The sequence below is a fragment of the Felis catus genome, chromosome E1, assembly GCF_018350175.1.
Source record: "Felis catus isolate Fca126 chromosome E1, F.catus_Fca126_mat1.0, whole genome shotgun sequence".
Classification (NCBI taxonomy): domain Eukaryota; kingdom Metazoa; phylum Chordata; class Mammalia; order Carnivora; family Felidae; genus Felis; species Felis catus.
In genome coordinates this window covers 41,900,989-41,922,254 of record NC_058381.1, presented here as the reverse complement: position 1 = coordinate 41,922,254, position 21,266 = coordinate 41,900,989, and positions in this window count along the sequence as shown.

The window sequence follows — 21,266 nt, the reverse complement described above, 5'->3', positions numbered from 1 at the left end:
TCTGTCTCCCATGCAGACCCCTTTCTCAGTTCTTTTGCCCCCACTGCTGGTTCCCGAGTTTTGCTCCTTCTGCCCCCTGCCTTCCTCACTCTTCACGCTCTGCCCAGATGGTCCCATCGGCCTACATTTTTTTTTTTACCAAGGTAAAATATGGGCAACATAAAACTTTAACCATTTTTAAGCATACGGTTCTGTGTCATTAAGTACCGTCCCGTTGTACAATCATTGTCACTATCCCTCTCCAGAACTTTCTCATCTGCCCAAACTGAAACTCTGTGCCCACTAGAAAAGAGCTCCCCTTCCCTCCTCCTTTCCATCCACCTACATTTATACAGCGTTTACTCTGTGCTCTGTTGGGCACTGTTCTAAGTGCTTTATGTAACAATCCTAAGAGATAGCACCAGTGCTCCCGTTTTACTGATGAGGTAACGAAAGCAGGGAGAAGTTGAGTAAACTGCCAAGGTTTTATAGCTGTTGGTGGTTGCGGGAGAGCGTATGATGGGCCCAATTATTTTCTCCCTTCTCCACTAGGGGAATACGGCTCTCTGATCATCGCCACATGCTGTACCTCCCATGGGAAGAGTGTATTTCCCCACTTCATTGACCTCAGGCTTTCCGTGTGGCTGACTTTGGCCAATAGAATGTGAGCAGAGGGGCTGGGTGCCCGGGCTAAGCAGAAGTTTTAGAGTCGCTGTGCGTCTCTGCCATTGCTTTTTTCCCTCCGCGCAAGGCTGGGTTGAGGGTTCCACCATGAGCCTGGGTTCCGGCATGAGAAAGATGTGGAACAAAGCCAAAGTCGACCCACAACTTTCATATGCGTCAGCGAGGATTTACAAGTTTATTGTAAGCCATTAAGACGTGGGGATCGTTTGTCACTGCTGCACCACCTTGTGAGAACTGACCACCAGTGATGAAGCTGGGATCTGAATCCAGGCATTCTGACACCAGGCCAACACGCCTCTACTGGCATCTGGGAGCTTGCGTTTTCATATTCTACTCCCTATTGCTTATACCACCTGGGTGACTACAGGTTTCTCCAACTCAAAATATTTAAGGGAAAATCTCCATTTCCCTGATTTCTGTACTCAGTATTCTGTATTCTAAATCCTCTATTTTAGTTAGTGACGCCACAATCTACCCATTCACTCATGCTAGAGACCTGGGACACCTTGTTAATACCGCCTTGCTTTGAGGAGCCCGTCAATTACCAGTTCTTGCTCATTTCACTTCCTGTGTAGGTAGGTACTCCTCATTCCCACGGTACCTTCTTCCCACCACCCCTGCCTTTGTCCAGGCTGTCAACAATGTGAATGAAAGCCTCCAGGAGCTCTCCCTCCTTCTGATCTGAGACTCCTCAAAGTCCATCCCCTAAAACAATCACACACACGCACACACACACACAATCTAACTTTGTCACCCGGATTTTAAACCCACCAATGACACACCATCACCTACAAAATAAAGTTCAAAACCCTTCACAGGCCTCCAAGGTTCCCATGCTCTGGCCCCTGCCTCCCTTTACCACCTCATCCTACCACCCCTGCCACAACACCAAACCTCTCACCCTTCTGTATGCACACACTAGCTCTGCATGTGATTTGCCTCCTACCTTCCTTTGCCCATTCCCTTCCCAAGGACTTAGGCATCCAGGAGCCCTTAAAGAAGCAATTGGAAAGGAACACAGAGCAAGTGTTAATGTGGAAACATGGCCCAACTAATTTTCAACGTCAGGCAGCAACATTAACCAATTTCTAAAATCAGTAGGGAAAAAGGTCTCTTTCAATGCGAGAATTTAAACTTCCGCCATCAACACGGTTAAGAAGGCTGTTGAGGAGAGTCTTACGGAGGAACTAAAGGTGGATGCACACATCAATCAAGGGTTTGCTGATTTCTTTGGACCGCTCCCTGCTCTCCTCCCACGGTTCAGCATTGGCATTTGAATGACCAGCGAACAGTAGCTGGGACCGGCTGCTCCTCAAGTGAGTAAAAATCCTCTGCTTTGTCTTGGGTGCAAAGCTGTGCAAGAGAAGCAAGGCCACCCACCGGCGACTCCCTGATGTGAACCAGTGACTGTGACAGAGATGGCGGCTTGGTAGGAATCCTAACGGCCAAGAATTCCCATACAGTAACTTTTCAGTAATGGGTTTCTTCAACCTTGAGCGAGCATCGAGGACGGATGAGCTGGTGTGTGGCTGCCCTTCAGAGAGAGGCAGAGAGAAAGCGGGAAGGGGAGCAAGTAGGGGATCCATTTCCAAGTGAAAGGAGCCTCGGCTGGGCTCAGGGCCTCAGATATCTGCCCTGGGATGGACGCATGCATGGCTCTTCCGTTCAACAAAAAGAATGGGGGTCAGGCAGGGATCCACTCTTTCCTATCTGTACCCCTAAAGCACTACACTTCCAGCAACCAGAAGAGCTCACAGTGGGTGGCTTCCTTTCCTTCCATTGAGTGGACATATTTTCCATCGAAAGCTGTATATTCTCAGCCAGGCAGTGGCACCTGGGCCAGCTAATCCCTTACAATTACCAACGCAGCAATTGCCAATTGTGACCTCTCTTGGCCACCGCAGCACGGGGCTGTCACTATGTTCCTTCTCTCACTGCGTGTACCCTCCCATTCCCTTTGCTGCAAACCCTGAATAGACCCCTTCAAAGATACCTTGACACCCCTCTCCATACCCTCTCCGCACCCTTCTCTACTGTCACATCATCCCTGGTCACCACCACCCTTTTATCTCTGTCTTCCCACCTGTGTTTGTTCCTTTATGGCTATTGCCATGATTTATAATTCTTGTGTTTGGTGTTTGCTTATTCATTTGTTGTCTGGTTTCCAAGCTGGAGGGAGGAAAAGGGGGTGTGTTTCTCTTCTAGCTGCTAGCATGATGCCCAGCACATAATAAATGCTCAATAGATAGTTATTGCACGGATGGACAGGTGAGTGCATGGATGGGTGAGTGGATGGATGGATGGATGGATGGACAGATGGGTGGATGGATGGATGGATGGATGGACAGATGGGTGGATGGATGGATGGATGGATGGACAGATGGGTGGATGGATGGATGGATGGATGGACAGATGGGTGGATGGATGGATGGGTGGGTGGATGGATAGATGAGGAATTGTTAAATTAGTGGTATCACCTGGCTCCTTAGCTCACAAGTGCCCATTGCTGTCCACACAGCCCACGTAGAGGAAGCTGTGGCCCAGAAGTGGGTTAGACTGGCTGGATGGATGCAACCCAGGCTTTCTGAGACCACCAAGTCCAGCATGTCATGCCAAAAGAGGGACACTGGACACCCACCCTGCTTCTGTGGCCCCACGGAACTATCTCTGATTCTAGCCAGAGGACCAAGATTCTCTGTCACTCACTCCCCCACTCCTAGCCCTGAGCCCTGTCTGAAGTCTAAATGAACTTCTCCTCTTTAACCTACAATTGGCATCCCGGCCTGGCCTCTGACAACAGCAAGTTCAGAGCCATGCCCGATAAGAGCCCGGTGAGCAGTTCACGCTCATTTCTGAGGGTGAGGCCTAATAGCTTGAAGGTGACATCAGGGTCGGGACTAATATCCGATTGAACAGAAAGAGACATGACCTAACTCGTCTCTCACCGTGGGCCTGGCTGCAAGAGCTTCTCTTTCTTTATTAATTTCCTAACCGGAGCTGCTGGCTCAGGACTCCAGCCTGTCCCCAGAGCTGGGGCCCATGACTGGGCTTAACTCCAGTGTTCTTGGGAAGGGAGCAGGCTCAGCTGGGTCTGAGAGCCCCCAAGAAGAGCCGTGCTCATCTTGGCTAGAGCCCTCTGGTCGGATTTCTCTACCATCCAGCAGATTTACCACGCTTTGAGAAAAGCCACTAGGGCGAATTCAGAGTCGATAAAGAATCCCTCATGGGCTGGAAGAAAACGTGCTGCGGCCTTCCATCAGGCCGCAGGCTTTCCCCAGTGCCTATAAAGGATGGTTTTATTTGTGTTTTGAAAAGTGATTTAAAACCAGTTTTCGGGAGCACAAATCCTGTCTCAAGCACCCGCGCACCTCGCTAGAAAGCAGCCGGCCTGCGTCTGAGCCGGCCGCCGGCCCGGTGGGACCACGTTCTCCTCGCGACGTTTTCCTTTAATAGTCTCTGCATTGCTGGAGGGGGAGTCCCTCCCTCCTTATCACCTTCCCTCCTCCCCCTCCCCCTCCCCCCAACCCCCCCTCCACCCCACCCCACGGGCCTCTGAGACTGACAGACTGCAGTTCCCACACAGGCTCTGCTGTGTGGCTTTCATCCAGTCACTTAACTTCTCTGAGCCTAGTTTTCTCATCCTAGTGGCCTGCAGACGTGGTGGGGCCGGAAAACATTTGCTGAAAAATGCTTCTATAAACCAGAGATCGTATTTTACTCGCAGGTTGGTGGGGGGATTAGCTTCATTCATCCATTGCCTGAAAACATTTCTTGCGTGTGTGTTCCGTCCTGGGCGTGGTGGGTGGAGACAAGCAGCCTGTCCCCAGGGCAATGGTGTCAGGACCACAACGTGTTTAGCACAGGGCCTGGTTCAGAGTGGGCCCTCAGTAAAGTTCTCTCTCTCTCTCTCTCTCTCTCTTTCTCTCTCCTCCTCTCTCACACACACACACACCACATTCTAGACAGAGTTTTCTTCTCCTTCTACAGGGAAGCTGCAACCTAGCGACAACAAAAGTACCAAGTAGGGAGGAGGAGGCCTGCTCTCTTACTTGTTTGCTGTGTGGCTTTAAGCAAGCCATTCACCCTCTCTGGGCCAATTTCCTGACTCATAAAAAAAAAAAAAAACCAGAGCATTCTAATGCCTTGCTCTGCCTTGAGCACAAAAGATGTACCGACACTTTGGCCAAGCACCACGCTGTCCACATCAGAAGCACTGCTGATCTGGAAAAGCGATGGAGGTCAAGGGCTTGGAAGATACTGGGTCCATGTTTGCGTCTGATGTGCTGGCCCAGAGCAAAGCCCTGTCCACTTTCACACTGGGATCACAAACAGCACCCCCGAGTGCCCCCTGTAATAGCGATTCAGCTATTAAAGCCTCCCCTCGGCCAACATACACATTCTCCCCACAAGAGGCCCTGCTCAGAACTTGACCCGCTGGTCTGGCATCTGGAGAGGAGCAGCCTCTCCGGAGGTGTCCCCAGGAGGGAATCAGAAAGCGTACACCCAGAGCACCGTTCGGTGGCATTCTGGGAAGTCCTGCAGTGTCTCTCGACCCCATAGACCCCTCTTGCCAACCACTCTCCCTTCATTCTGTCTTGCCTCAGGACTTGCACGGCCCCCCAGGACCCCGGTTCCCTTCCCTGAACGTGCAACCTGCGAAAGAGCTCGAGCAGGAAAAAGACCAAGCCCAGCTGCCTCTTCCCAGCAGCCCGCCCTGCAGGCTGCCCGCAAGCCTACGAGTCCCCCCCAGGAAGGGCAGACCGAGGGCTAAAGACTGCATTTCTTCTGGGCCAAGGTAGGGAGGCCTGGTCGCTTTAAAATGCTTTTTCATCCTCAGCCACTACCCCTGAAATGTTTTCCCTCACCCACCTCTTCCCCGAAAGATCGGAGGAGAAGCTATTCCAGAGCCTAGGGGGGTTGTGGGGGGGGGGGGGGCGTGGAGGACTGCTGGGAGGCTGGGGGACCCCTCAGCCCGGACCAGGCTCTTTCTGCTCAAGAATTTGTGGCCCTTCTGGGGGATGTGGTGCCTTCATCCCCCAAATCCCCTCCGTGCATCCCTGGACAGATCTCTGTGGAGCAGATGCCAGGGGCAGGAAAGAGGACACAATGCCCCTCTTTGTTGGGGGGATCTGGGCCGGCAGTCAGGGGAGGAAATTAGACAGCGGCCTCTGACAGCAAGCTCTGTCTGGGGTGTCTGTGAAATATGGGCCAGAGGGGCTCCTTCCCAAGACCCGCTCATGGTTGCCGACCATCCCCGCCCCCACTTTGGGCAGAGAGGACACTGCCTGTTTGGAGAGAAATGATATATGACCCCCAGCTTCCTCCCCTCCTCCCCTGAGGAGCTTAAGGGAGCTCTGAGGGCTCAAGGGAGCTCACAGTTGCTCCTGGGAGGTGTGGATGGACATGTGTGTGTGTACGCACGTGTGCATGTGTGTTTGCATGTGCACGCGTGTGCCTGGGTGCGTGAGCGGGTGCGTCGTGTGCATATTTTCTCTGGGCGTGAGTGTGTGCCCGTATGTTCACTCCGTGGCCGGAAGAAAGAGTTCAAAATGCTGCCCTCCCCCCAAAAAACAACTAAAACAAAACGCTGGCCAAGATGGCTCCCTCTTTCAGCATGGCCGCCTTCGCCCACACCAGCACGAGGGCTGTTAGGACGTGGGCCCTAAACAGAATTATTTAGAGTCGTGCTGTGAGGAGAAGGAAGGCAGCTCCCTGAGCCCAGGCCCTCTGACTGCATCCGCCTAGAGGCCGTCTCACATGTAGGAACCGTTTTCAAGACCAGCACGGCTCCTGCTCACAGAGGCTCTGGGGAGCCTCCTAATCCAGCCACAGCCTCCAGAGCCTCCAGTGGCCCCTGAGCCATTTGTCTTCGAGGGAGGAAATGGCAGGATGTTCCCACCCACCCACCTCCTTTGTGGCGGGCCAGGCTTCCACATCTGGGCCACAGCTGGCTGCTGAGCTGCCCTTTCAGGCCTGCTCTCTCCAAATGACAAGAAGACAGAGGGCTGTCAGCCAAAAGAGCCCCAATTCCTCCGCCCACTGGGAAGCATAAAAGATGGGCCTCAGTTTCCTTGACTGCAAACTAAGGCCAAGAGCAAGGGCAGCCCTGCCTTCCGAAAGGTCTGTCAGGAGAATTAAAGAATACAGAATATGGAAATTATTCAGTAAAGTTTAAAGGGCTGCCCAAAGGTTGATGACGCATATACAAATGTCTGCCGGGCCTGTGCTACCGGTGACCCTTGGGATAGGCATTGTGACGGAAGTAGAAAAAAGAGCATTTCGGGGGCACCTGGGCGGCTCAGTTGACTAAGCGTCTGACCTTGGCACAGGTCATGATCTCACGCTTCGAATTCTTGGGAGTCTCTCTCCCTCCCCCTCTGCCCCTCCCCCATCGACACACTCATGTGCTCTCTCTCTCTCCAAATAAATAAATAAAATTTTTTTAAAAAGGCATTTTTTTAGGTCAGAGCCAATGAAGTCTCTTCATGGCTGCTGCCTGTTGAGGCGGGTGGAAGGTTAAGTTCATTATGCAGAGCAGGAAACCAAGTTCTAAGAGTTGGAGGGTCTTACCCAAGATCACACACCTACCCTGTGTTGGGAGTGATGGCACTTTGCGTCGTGCCATTTGGGCTGCTGTGTGGGACTCATTACGGAGCCATCTCTAGCAAACCAGTTTGGTCAATGGAGCTGGGCATGGCCTGAGATGGAAAATGGAATTGGTGTGAGGTCACGCGCAGGGGCCCCTTGGGCTCAAGTTAGTGATTTTCATGTCCCGACCAGTTTCAAAGATTTATTACTTCTCTTCCCTATTACTTCTTCCCCTGTCTGTGAGGAGGTAGGTCTTTGAAGCAACATCCCATGCTTTGCCTGCTGTACCATTCTGTCTCCCCTGTCCTCAAGGAGCCTGGAGCCTCACCCAGGGAGGAATCTCACCCAGGAAGAATCCAGATGGCTAAGTGACACATGAAAGGTGTTATATGATGCAGTTAAAAGAATCTGGCCTCTAGAATCAAACTGATCTGGTCTGAATCCTGGCTCACCTCTTCCCAGCATGGGAGCTTGGCCAAGCCACGGTTTCTGAGCCTCGGTTTCCCCATGCAAAACGAGACTCATCTGTGGCTCTGAGCCACCGTGAAGGTGAAATGAGCTAACGTGTATGAAAGAGCCCAGCCCAGAGCCTGGGCGCAGTCAGTGCTGAGGGAGAGTGGATTGCCTTTCTCCTCTTTCCCCAGAGAAGCAACTTATGCGATACAAGGCTGGTGAGTCCAGGGAAGGAGGCAGGTGAGACCCCATTAGCTCAGCAACGAAGGAGAAAAAGAGTGAAGCTTCAGGGACACAGGTCTAGAAAAGACGTCCCACTCACGCACTGTGGGTCACTGGCAGAAGTAGAAAATACATGCTTCCTCCCTATTGAAGGAATGTTATGAACAAACACCACCACGTGGCAGAGATGACAAGATCTTGGAGACCATCTCGTCTAGCTCCTTTGACCCACGAGGAAACTGAGGCCCACCGAGAAGGGGCTCATTCAGCACTTATGACAAGTTCGTGACTCCCTCCAGGACTCAGTTCACCTCCCAGGATGCCAGGGTGGGGCCCGGGAGGTAACTTACTCCCATCAGTTGGGGGTCAGGAGAGGGCCAAGAGGGAGAGCCGGACCAGTGACAGCAGCCAAAGCCTGGGCTCCCCACTCCTGCCCAGGGCCTGATGTCCTCCCGACAGGTCAGATCTGCCAACAGAAGCCAGCTGGCCAGCCCTAGAAGTCCCTATCTGTCTAGACTGCTTGTCGGCCCATCCCACCAAGAAACTCGACTCAAGGGGGCCCGGACGGGCAAGATGGCCTTGGAGGTCCCCGACAGCTCCGGAAGTCTGCACACAGAGTCTCTGGAAGACTGAGAGGTGTTGTCTCTGCAGAAAAGCCGTCGGACATTTCCATGTGACGGTGACACAAACCATTCCTTCCTCCATAATCACCCTCCCTGCAGTGCTGGCCCAGGGCAGACAGCCTGCCGTGCATGGGCTTTATTTTCAAATCCCTCTTGCTTTTTTTTTTTTTTTTTTATATCCCTGTGAATGCCTGAACGCCCAGGCAGAGGAAAGCACTCAAATCTGTCCTTGAGTGTGCTGGTGGTGATGTGATGGCTCAGACGGGACCCTCCGAGCTCTGCAGCAGGAACAAACTCCCTGCTGATGTCATTTAAAAGAATAACCTCCCAATTTTCTCATCTCCCTTTGCTGGATACACCTTATCAAATGACAAAAGAAGCCAATGTTTGGTTAAATGGTTCAGAGGTTAATACTCAACAGATGGGAGATTTTTTTTTTCCTTCCTCCCCCCCACCCCCCCCACCCCCCACCCCCCAGCCCCTTCCAGGAGATCTTGTCTGCTGCCCTTGCTGGATATATGAGGCTGGGAGACCCATGGGCATTCTTCCCATCAGGCCCTTCGAGGGAGCCCATGTCCACTCCAGCTGCCACTGGCCCTCACAGTGTCTCAGGCTGTGTCCACAGCCTCCACAAGATCTCAGCCAAGCAGAACTGTCTACACTGCAAGGTATCAAGGTGGGGCGCACACAGGGCAGGAAACAAACCCATCCCCCCACCCCCCAACCGTGGAACGCTGTTCTCCTGGTTTAAAAAATATTTTGGGGGCGCCTGGGTGGCGCAGTCGGTTAAGCGTCCGACTTCAGCCAGGTCACGATCTCGCGGTCCGTGGGTTCGAGCCCCGCGTCAGGCTCTGGGCTGATGGCTCGGAGCCTGGAGCCTGTTTCCGATTCTGTGTCTCCCTCTCTCTCTGCCCCTCCCCGGTTCATGCTCTGTCTCTCTCTGTCCCCAAAATAAATAAAAGCGTTGAAAAAAAAAAATTTTTTTTTTAAATATTTTGTCCAGGGGCGCCTGGGTGTCTCAGTTGGTTGAGCGTCCAACTCTTGATTGTGGCTCAGGTCATGATCTCACAGATTCGTGAGATCGAGCCCCATGTCAGGCTCTGCGCTGACAGCCTTGGAGCCTGCTTCGGATTCTCTCTTTCCCTCCCTCTGCCCACCCCACCCCCCAAATAAATAAACAAACTTAAAAATATAGAGAGGGTGTCCAGGGTGGGTAGAAGCAGGGACGGAGAACACTTACCTTCTGCACCTGGTTCTGCCACCGGTCTGCTGGTGGCAACCAGCAACCCTCGGGCCCTCTCTGGACCCCAGCATTCCTTCTACAGAATGGGAAGAAAAGCCCCGTTTTCTTCCCAGCTTCACTGAAATGGTAGGAGGATGAAAGGAGCCCCTCTTTGGGGCCACATTCTTCTAGAAGCAGACCCTGGAACAAGGCTTTGAGGGCAAATGGTTTCTTTGGGAGGTGAGGCCAGGAAATGCCAGCAAGGAAGTGGGGACTGGGGCAGGGAAGGGAAAGAGGTCAATGAAGGGTGTGTCGTGGCAGATGGCCTGCTCTGGGCAATCAGGGGACAGGGAACTGGGAGATGTGTATGGACCGCGTTGTGCCGGGCAGTCCCGTTGGCCACTTGGTGAAAACTGGGCACTTGAGCTGTGGCTAGGTCTGCATCAAGATGCACTGGGTGAGGGGCACCTGGGTGGTCACTTGGTTAAGTGTCCAACTCCTTATTTCGGCTCAGGTCATGATCTTGCAGTTCGTGGGTTCGAGGCCTGCGTCCGCTCTGTGCTGACAGCTCGGAGCCTGGATCCTGCTTCGGATTCTGGGTCTCCCTCTCTCTCTCTGACCCTCCCCTGCTCATGCTCTGTCTCTCTCTCAAAAATAAATAAACATTAAAAAAGAAATTTTCTTGAAGATGTGTGAAATACACACCAATTCAAAGACTGAGTATGAAAATAATTGCCTAACATCTCACTAATAATCTGTGTTATTGTTTACACATTGAAATGATAATATTTTAGATATATTGGGTTCAATAAAATATACTATTAAAGTTAATTTCATGAGTTTAGTTTTTCCTTTTTTTTTTAATGTTTTTATTTATTCTTGAGGGACACAGAGACAGAGCGCGAGCAGGGGAGGGGCAGAGAGAGAGGGAGACACAGAATCAGAAGCAGGCTGCAGGCTCTGAGCTGTCAGCACACAGCCCGACACAGGGCTGGAACCCACGAACCGCGAGATCATGACTCGAGCCAAAGTCAGATGCCCAACTGACTGAGCCACCCAGGTGCCCCTTCCTTTTTTTTTAAGTAGACTTCATGCCCAGCGTGGACCCCAACATGGAGCTTGAGCTCAAGACCCTGAGATAAAGACCCAAGCTGAGATCAAGAGTTGGATGCTTAACTGACTGAGCCACCCAGGGGCCCCTAGGTTTGCCTTTTTTAAATGTGACAACTAAACAATTTAGAATTACATGTGGCTCTACTTCTGCTGGTCAGAGCTAGTGTAGACCACCCTCAGAGGCATCCCCCGTGAACCCCGCTTCAGAGCTGTGTCTAAAAATAGTAATAAACCTGGGGCGCCTGGGTGGCTTGGGCAGTTAAATGTCTGACTTCGGCTCAGGTTATGATCTCACGGTTCGTGGGTTTGAGGCTCACATTGGATTCCCGAGCTGACCGTGTGGAGCCTGCTTGGGATTCTCTCTCTCTGCCCCTCCCCACTCACCTTTCTCTCTCTCTCTCTCTCTCTCTCTCTCAAAATAAATAAATAAAATTTTTAAAGTAAAAAATAAAAATAGTAATAAAGCTAATAGGAAGAATGTTAAAACACACAACATGGTAACTGTGGTTAACACTGCTGTATGGTATATTTGAAAGTTGCTCAGTCGGTTGAGCGTCCGACTTCAGCCAGGTCACGATCTCGAGGTCCGTGAGTTCGAGCCCCGCGTCGGGCCCTGGGCTGATGGCTCAGAGCCTGGAGCCTGTTTCCGATTCTGTGTCTCCCTCTCTCTCTGCCCCTCCCCCGTTCATGCTCTGTCTCTCTCTGTCTCAAAGATAAATAAAACATTAAAAAAATTTTTAAAGAGGAGAAAGTTGCTAAGAGAGTAGATCCTAAAAGTTCTCATCACAAGGAAAACCATATTTTTTCTTTTTTCTTTTTTATCGATATGAGATGATGGCCATTAACTAAACTTCTCACGGTGATTATCTCACAGTTTATGTTAAGTCAAGTCATTATGCTGTATACCCTCAACTGACGCAGTGCTGGTGTCCATTATATCTCAATAAAACTGAAAGAAAAAAAAAATGTCACCATTCAAATGCTCCCTCTGGGCCAGGTCATTTCATGTAATCCTCACAAGAGCACCACAAAAGAGACGTACCTATTGTACCCATTTTGCAGATCAGTGCACCAAGGCACAGCGTGACCAGGCGTGGGAACGCAGCCCATGGGGCAGAGCTGGCATCAAAGCCAGGTCTGTTAGGCTGCGGCTTGGGACTAGGCCACCCCGCCACACAGTGACCCTCGCCCTAGAATGACTGGGCCCTAGAAGCTCTTCCCCTTCATGAGACAAAGTGCCGGGGTATGTTTAAGAGCCCAGGATTTTGAAAGCACCCCACTTGTGCTCTATCACCCCACTGATTTTCCGGGGCAGGACCCAAAGATGTGGGGTCTGAAAGAAAGGAGGCCGCTGTTAATAGAAAGCAGTCTGGAGGTACAAAAATGCTCAGACAAATGCCAAGTCCTTCCCTCTACTCGCCTTCTCTTAGCCAAGGCTGGTGGGTGGTTTCTTAGGGTAGATGTATGGTCATCAGTGGACAGTTCCATTGCCATTTGGGGGCTAATCTTTACTGCCACCATATTCCAGGAATAGAGTCAGAGCCCAGTGGAACTGTGAAGGGTTGCCAATTGGTCTCCAACCTGGGAGTCACGAGATCTTCTTTAAAGTTGACTAGCCAACTTGAGCTCTGTCATCTTGGACCCAGTAACTTCACCTTTCTGGTTCTCTCTTCTCTATAAAACCAGGTCCCCTCCCTCTAGCTCCGTGAGTCTGTAAGGATGGTCCATGCACAGTCCTTACTCATTTCCCTCCCCCTCATCCACTTCCTCCTCTTCCTCCTTTTTTTTTTTTTTTAATGTTTATTTCTTTTTGAGAGAGAGAGAGAGGCAGAGAGAAGGAGACAGAATCCCAAGCAGGCTCCTGGCTACCAGCACAGCGCCCGACGCGGGGCTCAAACTCACAAACCACAAGATCATGACTTGAGCCGAAATCAAGAGTTGGACACCTAACTGACTGAGCCACCCAGGCGCCCCCTTCCTCTTCCTGTTGGGAAGAGGACTGCAATCCAGGATTGCAAAGTCAAGTGAGGAGTCTGTCCCCAAGCCCCTCACCCCACCTCCACATTCCCCACAGTGCACCCTCGTGGCCCATCCACAAATTCAAAAGCCCTTAGACATCACCTCTGAGAAATGGAGGCCCAAATATGACCAGGGCCACACGCAGCACAGTGGCCAGGCAGAGACGACCAACCCACCCTTCGCTCCCTGGCTCTCAATTCGGCTGTTGTAACCTCCCTGTTGAACACCAGCTGACCAGTAACCACCAGCCTGCCTGAAGACCACAAGCCATCAAGATACCCCCTACCCTGCCGCCCCCCGGTTCCTTTTGGACCAAATCAATACACTTCTATAAAACACCTGCTATGAGCCAGACTTTAGCCTCTGAGGCTGAACATTCCCAACTACTGAGGAAGGAGACATGGGACAGATAGCTATAACACAAGGGACAGCAGGTGCAGGAGAACAGCTGTGGTTTTAGAGTCCAAACACCTGGCTTCCAGTCCCAGTTCCGCCATCTTCCTTTGCAGGAGGGCATAACTCTCAGACCACAAACTTCAGATGGAGAAGGGAAGCTTGACTGTCTGCAACTCAACTCATCCTGTTCTGACCTCATCCTGAGAACTTTAACCTCAGTGTTTCTGTTTTCTTCCCCCATGTGCCCAGGGTTGTGCCACAGAGCCAGCTTCTTACCCAGAGGAAAGGGCGGCATGCATGCAGACTTCAAGTGCTCCGTCCTCCCAGGTGGCTTCTGACATGCCTGTTCTCTAGTCCCTGCTGGGCCCACGGCAAGTTGGGGCCCTGGAATCGCTCATCTGTGCGTCCATGGGTTTGCTGGTCTACCTACAACAGCCAGCCTTCGGCCTGCGGGCTCAGTCTCTTGCACCTGCCACACTATCAAGAAGTTGATTAAAAAGCAAACAGGTATCGGAGGGGTGCCTGGGTGGCTCAGTCAGTTGGGTATCCAATTCTCGATCTCAGCTCAGGTCTCGATCTCACGGTCATGAATTCAAGCCCCACACTGGGCGTGAAGCCTCTTTAAAAACAAAAAACAAAAAACAAAACCAGGTATTGGAGGGGTACCTGGCTGGCTCGTTCTGTAAAACACGTGATCCTTGATCTCAGGGTGGTGAGTTCAAGCTACCTGATGGGTGTAGGGATTACTTAAAAATGAATTCTTGGGGCGCCTGGGTGGCGCAGTCGGTTAAGCGTCCGACTTCAGCCAGGTCACGATCTCACGGTCCGTGAGTTCGAGCCCCACGTCAGGCTCTGGGCTGATGGCTCGGAGCCTGGAGCCTGTTTCCGATTCTGTGTCTCCCTCTCTCTCTGCCCCTCCCCCGTTCATGCTCTGCCTCCCTCTGTCCCAAAAATAAATAAACGTTGAAAAAAAATTTTTAAAAAATGAATTCTTTAGGGTGCCTGGATGGCTCAGTTGTTAAGCATCTGACTTCGGCTCAGGTCATGATCTCACAGTTCATGAGTTCGAGTCCTACATCAGGTGAGCTCGAGCCCTGCTTCAGGGAAAAAAAAAAAAAAACCCACGAGCTCCACCGGGTAAGCTCCACTTCTCTCTCTCTCTCTCTCTCTCTGCCCCTTGTGGGATTTTCTTTCTCTCTTTCTGCCCCTCGCTCACTTACGCTCTCTCTCTCTCTTAAAAAAAATAAAATAATAAATAAAATTATAAAAAATAAAATCTTTAGGGGCACCTGGGTGTCTCAGTCAGTTAAGCATCCAACTCTTGGTTTCAGCTCAGGTCATGACCTCATGGTTCATGGCTTCAAGCCCCATATCAAGCTCTGTCCTGACAGTGCAGATGCTGCTTGGAATTCTCTCTCTCTCTCTCTCTCAAAATAAATAAGAAACGTAAAAAAATTTTAATGATAAAATAAAATAAAGATAAGATAAAAAGATAAAAATAAAATAAAATACATAAAAAACAGGTATTAGCAACACTTGTTTATACTAGCCTTGTGATTTGGGGGGTGAAATTCTTATTTTTGGAAATGTACGCTCGAGCGTTTTGGACTGAATTGTCATGGCGATTGTAATCCTTTGAAACGGTTGGAATGGCTTGACAGTTTCCTATAAAGTTAAACATACCCTTACCATATGATCTGGCGATCGCACTCTGGTTTCTACCCTAGAGAAGTGAAATCTGTGTTCACGCGACAAGCTTTTGCAATGTTTATAGCAGCTCTACTCATGATTACCAAAAACTGGAAACAACTCAAATATCCTTCGGGAGGTGAATGGATAAGTAAACTGTGGTACGACCCTACAGTGGAATACTATTCAGCCATTAAAAAAAGAAAAAGCTACTGATAGACTCCACCACTTGGATAAACTCAAGGTATTGTACTCAGTGAAAGGAGCCAATTTCAAAAGATTATGTACTATATGGCTCCATTTTTATGACATTCTCAAAAAGAAACTGTGGAATTGGACACCAGATCCGTGGTTGCTAGATAGAGTGTCCATATTGGGGCGACACCAGGAGGTCTGGAGGGGTGATAGAATTGCTGTGTCTCCGGGTTGTGGTGTGGTTACACAAATCAATACACGTGTTAAAATTCATCCAGCTAGAGCTGTACATCAAAAGAATCAACCTCCTTGTGTTATTTTATGTCAATCTTTTTTTTTTTTTTTTTTTAAGTAAGCTCTCTGCCCAGTGTAGGGCTTGAACTCACCACCCCTAGATCAAGAGTCACATGCTCCACTGACTGAGCCAGCCAGGTGCCCCCACTAACTTTAGTGCATTTAAAAATCTCTCTAAGGGTGCCTGGGTGACTCAGTCAATTAAGCGCCTGACTCCTGATTTCGGTTCAGGCCATGATCTCATAGCTTGTGAGTTCGAGCCCTACATCAGGCTCTGCACTGACCGTGCTGAGCTTGCTTGAGATTCTGTCTCTCCCTCTCTCTCTGCCCCTCCCCTTCTCACTCTCTATCTCTCTCTCAAAAAGAAATAAAAATAGGGGCGCCTGGGTGGCTCGGTCGGTTCAACGTCTGACTTCGGCTCAGGTCATGATCTCACGGCTCGTGACTTCGAGCCCCATGTCGTGCTCTGTGCTGACAGCTCAGAGCCTGGAGCCTGCTTCGGATTCTGTGTCTCCCTCTCTCTCTGCCCCTCCCCCGCTCATGCTCAGTCTCTCTCTCTCTCTCAAAAATTCACATAAACAAACAAACACTTTAAAGTAAAATAAAAATAAAAATCTAACAAATCTGTCCAGAGAGAAGAGAGAAAATGAGGTGAATGTGGCAAAATGTGGACTGTTGTTGGGTCCAAGTGGTGAGATACGTATTGTACTAGTCTTTCTGGTTTTCTGTACTTTTGACGTTTTTCATAATACAGAGGAAGAAGAGAATTCCCCCTGAAGGGGCTGGCTGGTAAAAGCGTTAGATCCCCCGCCCCTGGGAGCCCAGGGGAGGCAGCCATCTTGCCAGAGGCCTGAGCAGGTATGACCTCTCGCCCTCACATCCGGGGCCCTCAAGAACTGACAGAGGTCTTTCCAGGCCAGCCCCCAAAAGCTCAGGATTTGGTCAGAACCTTCTTCCATGGCTTATGCCCGCCTGGTGTAGGAGACACTGTCCGTATCTGGTCCCTCACATCTTCCATGATCGTTCTGGAGAACAGATGGGTCCCTTCAGGACCGCTGCTTGGCGGGGGGGAGGAGGGACTCCTCCTCCCACTCAGTAGCCCCCCTCCAGGCTCCTACTCCACTGCACCGTCACCATGGCGTTTCTCACACCTCAAGGTCACTGCCTCTGGAACAGGAAGAAAACATCTTTGTTTTCCTGAGAGGGGCTGTCGTCTGACTGTCTGAGCCCGCTGGCAGGGGACAGGACTTTCCAGTATCTCTGGGGTCCACCTGCCTCAGAACCATCAGGTGTTGATTGAAAGGCAGCTTCCTGGTCCCCACCCTGGAACTGTCTAAACCAGGCCCTCGGGGAATGAGGCCCAGGAGTCAGCATTGGAACCAAGCTCCCCACAGGAAGACTAAGAGCCCCTGGCCCAGGAGGGCAGTTCAATTCCTCTACAGAGAGAAATGCTCTTCTAATGGGCCCATTAGGCTGGGAAAGAAAAGCTTCCCCCTCCCACGTCCCCAACCGCCACCCAGGGCACAAGCCCGGATTAGAGATCAGACAACTTCTGCAAAGGGCCAGAGAGTCAATACTTCTGGCTCACAGACCACAGAGTCTCTGGAGCAATCATTCAACAACATATAAATGAATAGGTGCGGCTGTGTGCCAATGAAACTTTATTTATGGACATTGAAATATGAATTTCATATAATTTTCCCACATCACAAAATGTCCTCCTTCCTCCTTTTTTCTCATGTTTATTTTACTTTTGAGAGAGAGAGTGCAACCAGGAGAGGGGCAGAGAGAGAGAGAGAGAGAGAGAGAGACAGAGGATCCGAAGCAGGCTCTCTGCTGTCAGCACAGAGCCCAGACCCACGAACCATGAGATCGTGCCCTGAGCCAGAGTCGGTTCATGAACTGACTGAGTTACCCAGGCACCCCACAAAATATTCTTCTTCTTTTGATTTTTTTTAAACACTTAAAAATGTAAAAAAACATTCTTAATAGAGACAGAAAGTAGGTTAGTACTGGCTTAAGACGGGGGAGTATGGGGGGGGTAGGGAGGTGTCTGGTAAAGGGTGCAGGTTTCTTTTCGGAGCGATGAAAATATTCTAAAATTGAGTGCGGTGATGGCTGCACATATCTGCGCATATCCCAACAACTACTGAAGTGTGCCCTTGAAGTCGTTAATTATACGGTACATGGATAGTATCTCAATAAAGCTGTTTTAAAATATCTATACGCTTAACTCACAGACTGTGCACTAACAGACAGCAAACATAGCTTGCTGACCCCTGGCCTAGATAGGAAACATTTGGCGGAACAAGATTTAAATGCTCTGCGTAATAAAGAAATACTGTGGGATGGGGGAAGGGTAGATGGAGAAAAGATGGGAAGAAAGGCCAGAAGAAGACTACTTGAGCTAGAGGGCTTGAAAGCTGGTTAGGGAGGCAGGGAATGGCTGATGAGAGGCCAGAGCTCGCCACCTACGGGCCACAGGCCAAACCCACCTACCACCTGTTTTTGGAAGGCCTGCGAGCTAAAAATCGTTTTTACAAATGATCCTTTGCAATCAATCTGATGATAGGGAACACTGACTTTGACCACTGATCGAGCCAAATGTGTTACCACCCCCCACCCCACCCCCAAATAATTCCATTCTTTTCATTAGTAGACCTGTATTACAAAGAAATTTACTCAATTATTATTGTGCTTTGCAATTCATTAATAAACATTTGTGTCACAGGGCGCCCAGGTGCCCAGTCGGTTAAGCGTCCAACTTTGGCTTAGGTCATGATCTCACGATTTGTGAGTTTGAGCCCTGCATCAGGCTCTCTGCTGTCAGCACAGAGCCCACTTTGGATCCTCTGTCCCCCTTTCTCTCTGCCCCTACCCCACGCGCACACACACACACACGAGCACACGCACACACTCTTTCTCTGTGAATAATAGACAAACATTAAAAAATACACAAAAGGGGCACCTAGGTGGCTCAGTCGGTTAAGCAAGCGACTCTTGGTCATGATCTCTGATTCATGAGTTCGAGCCCCAAGTTAGGCTCTGTGCTGACCGCGCAGAGCCTGCTTGAGATTCTCTCTCTCTTCCTTTCTCTCTGACCCTCCCTTGAGTGCTCTCTCTCTCTCTCTCTCAAAAATAAATGAATAGGGGTGCCTGGGTGGCTCAGTCGGTTAAGCTTGTGACTTTAGCTCAGGTCATGATCTCACAGTTCGTGGGTTCGAGCCCTGCATCAGGCTCTGTGCTGACAGCTTGGAGCCCGGAGCCTGCTTTGGATTCTGTCTCCCTCTCTCTCTGCCCCTCCCCCACTCTGGCTCTGTCTCTCAAAAATAAATAAATGTTTAAAAAAATGCGGAAATTTGTTTTCTCTATTATTATATAAGTATGCATATAATGTGCTTGATTTTGCCTCTTGGTCCACAAAAGCCTAACATGTTTACCATTTGGCCCTTTGCAGAAAAAGTGTGTTGACCCCTGGTCTAGCAATGGATGGTTTTCAACTTCAAGTGCCTTCCTGTCTGGAAACCCCTTATTAGCTCAAGCCCAGAGTGAAAGTCTGTAAAGACGCACCAGCTCTGTTAGTGGAGCTCACGACGACCAGCAGCAGAGTGGAGAAAGCCCCAGACAGAACTGGGCAGGTTCAGGGAGGGAGAACCAGGCAGAGCTGGGAGGGAAGGCACATGGAGGGCTACATGACCCAGGAGCCCACGGGGACAGCACGCTTGCCCTGAATATTCTAGAAGAAGGTGGTTCTACGGGGAGGAAGGGAAAAGGCTGTATCCCTCTGTTACCTGAATGGGGCCATGTGGGAGCAGACAGTGAATTACTTCCCCACCAGGAGGTCAGCCCCCCCTGAGGGCGGGAACAATATCTTATTTATCTTTGTTTCCACAGCCTGGCATTTAATAACATTGATAAATGAATGAATGAACAAATGAACGAATGAATTATTGGACTTAGTCGACCTGAGTAAAAAGGTTACTCAAATGGTGACTCAGACTAACCTCTGATATATGTTCCTGCCCACCCTCCCAGCCACAGGCAAGTTTTAACAGCATTGCCCAAGCTGTGCCCCTCAAGACATTAAAAGGTGGGGGGAAAAAAGTGTTTCAAGGTGTTCATATGGTGTTTATATTTTAAATATAAAAATGTTTATAACACATTGCCTTGTCCCTTTCTGGACAGTCTCGACATACACTGCACATCAACTTATTAAAGGCCCTGAGAAGTCCTGTACCACCAGCTCTTCAACGGGAGGCAGGGATCTAACACTGTTTTTCAGATTGCCAACCAGCCTGCCTTTGTCAAACACTCACTCATATTCCCAGGGGTTCCAGGGGTCTCCAGTGTCACCCTTCCTGAAATCCGGGCCGTAAAAATCAGATAGGTTTTCAGCTTTTGCCGCAGCCGACGCGAGATTGAGCTTTCTTCTGTTGTGTGTTATTTCTTCTCCGGGTCTCTTTGTTCTTGTGGGTGTATGCCTTTAAAAATAAAAAGAGGGGCGCCTGGGTGGCGCAGTCGGTTAAGCGTCCGACTTCAGCCAGGTCACGATCTCGCGGTCCGTGAGTTCGGGCCCCGCGTCAGGCTCTGGGCTGATGGCTCGGAGCCTGGAGCCTGTTTCCGATTCTGTGTCTCCCTCTCTCTCTGCCCCTCCCCCGTTCATGCTCTGTCTCTCTCTGTCCCAAAAATAAATAAACGTTGAAAAAAATTTAAAAAAAATAAAATAAAATAAATAAAAAGAAAAAGAAAATTGTTGTTTTAGTGTGATTTTGGTTTGGGAGGGAGCAAAAGTGATGTGTGGGCATCCATCTGCCCTCTTTCAAAGGGAGAAAAAAAAAAAAGAAGGGCTCTGCAGGGGGTCCTGTCAGGCAGCAGGAGGGACTGGGTGACGGTAAATGAGAGGCCGAGGGTTAGGGAGTGGATGGCTTGCCTGGCACGATGGTGGGGCATCGGGTGCTGCTGGGGCCTGGGAAAGCCCAAGTGTAGAACCGTGGAGAAGATCCTCCCCTCCAGGTGCTTAGTGGGTGAGAGAAAAGTGCATGATTTAAAAAAAATTTTTTTTAAATATTTATTTATTTTTTGAGAGACAGAGTGTGAGTGGGGGAGGGGCCGAGAGAGAGGGAGACACTGAATCCGAAGCAGGCTCCAGGCTCTGAGCCGTCAGCCCAGAGCCCGAGGCGGGGCTCGAACTCATGAACCGGCGAGAGACCGACTGAGCCACCCAGGCGCCCGAAAGTGCATGATTTTTTAAAAAGTGGTAAGGGTACGTGGAGATAAGCACAGGGCTATAGGAACCCCTGTGAGTGTGCCAGTACAGCCAGCACGTGTGTGTGTGTGTGTGTGTGTGTGTGTGAAGACATCCCACAGGAGAAAAAGCAGCAGGAGCCACATTTCAGAGGCAAAGGACAGCAAGCACCATGAGGGGTGCAGGCTTACTGAATAGCACAGTGCCCAGAGGACCGTCGGACAACTGCAGTTGGAGAGGACGGGAGGAGAGGACAGGAGGACCTGGAGGGCCCCGCGGCAGCTTGGGTTTTACCCCAAGGCTGATGCGGAGCTGCTGAGCGGCGACCTGGTGGCTCGCTTGGGCAGCCGGGTGGAGGATGGGCCCGAGGCAGCCGGCACCGGAGTCTGGGAGACCACTTAGGCAGTTGTTGCAAAATCCGGTGAGAAATGATGACGCTTGCACTCAGGCAGCGAGTATTCGTGATGGATCATTGGGGACAGAGTCAAGGAGGTGAAATCAGTGGCGTGTGAGCTGGGGGGTGGGGGGGAGGGCGGAGGGGTGG